Below are 937 nucleotides of genomic sequence, written 5' to 3'. Positions count from 1 at the left end.
GTGTTATGGTGCCTTGCTCAAGAGAACTTGGCAGTGCCCATGAGCACCAACACCCCCTGCAGCCATTGTTGATATTTACTGGTAGAACACACCATCTGCTTTGCCTCAAAAGTTTCCAGTGACACGGCCTCAGTACGTTAGTGGATGACATCATCCAAGGGTGATGACTAAGTGATGGTTAGACATGTTAGTTAGCACCAGATCCTACCACACCGCAGCCTCAGACACATGACCCGCAGGGGCTCCGTTTCAAGGAAACCTCTAGCTGTTCCTGCTGGACTAGATGCAAATCCATCCATTCGATTTTTATTGCTGCCTGGATTTTCCCGGTGAGACTGAATGGGTGCCACTGTAGATTTCAGTGTAACTGCATCTGGCACAAGGGAATGTGAACCAGGCACTGTATTCGCCCTTTTGCTTGAGGAGTGAACAGGGGGCGTCCCAAGTAAACACAGCCATCATGGACCATCAAACTTCTCAGTTACACCCAATAATTACAAATACAGAATACCTACTGTACACAGAGTACAACAACAGTATTGCACTGCTGGTTACAGAGCATCTCCGGTGGAGTGCCTTAGTGCCTTGCTCAAAGGCAACATAGTTTGTTGTTGCCCAAAATGGGCCACAAAATGATTGTTCACTTTTAAAGATGTTTTTATAAAAAAATTAAATTTCTTAATTAATTCCAACATATTATTAGCAAATATAAATCAGACTCTTTGTGAAAAAACAACACATTGATGATGGCTTACTGGCCTATAGGTAAGGTAGTCACTAAGATAGCCATCCACAGATACAGGTAATCCTAAGGATTCACTGTGCCAAATTTACCATTAAAACATAATTTATAAAATCATGCCAACAAATATTTATTAGCTTATTATTTTATGCACTAAAAAGGTGTGTTTAAAGGCTTTAGGCCGCCCACACGTTA

The 937-nt window shown here is 41.9% G+C and overlaps 1 protein-coding gene across 10 annotated transcripts in view; it reads right to left on the bottom strand.

Moving 5' to 3' along the window:
- The window catches only part of tns2a (tensin 2a), a 62,664-nt gene that overhangs the window by 51,588 nt on the left and 10,139 nt on the right, over positions 1–937 (bottom strand). The gene's annotated exons all lie outside the window — the stretch shown is intronic.

Source organism: Etheostoma spectabile, chromosome 7 (genome assembly GCF_008692095.1).
Source record: "Etheostoma spectabile isolate EspeVRDwgs_2016 chromosome 7, UIUC_Espe_1.0, whole genome shotgun sequence".
In the NCBI taxonomy this organism is placed as follows: Eukaryota; Metazoa; Chordata; class Actinopteri; order Perciformes; family Percidae; genus Etheostoma; species Etheostoma spectabile.
This window is presented reverse-complemented; position numbering and strand designations above follow the sequence as displayed.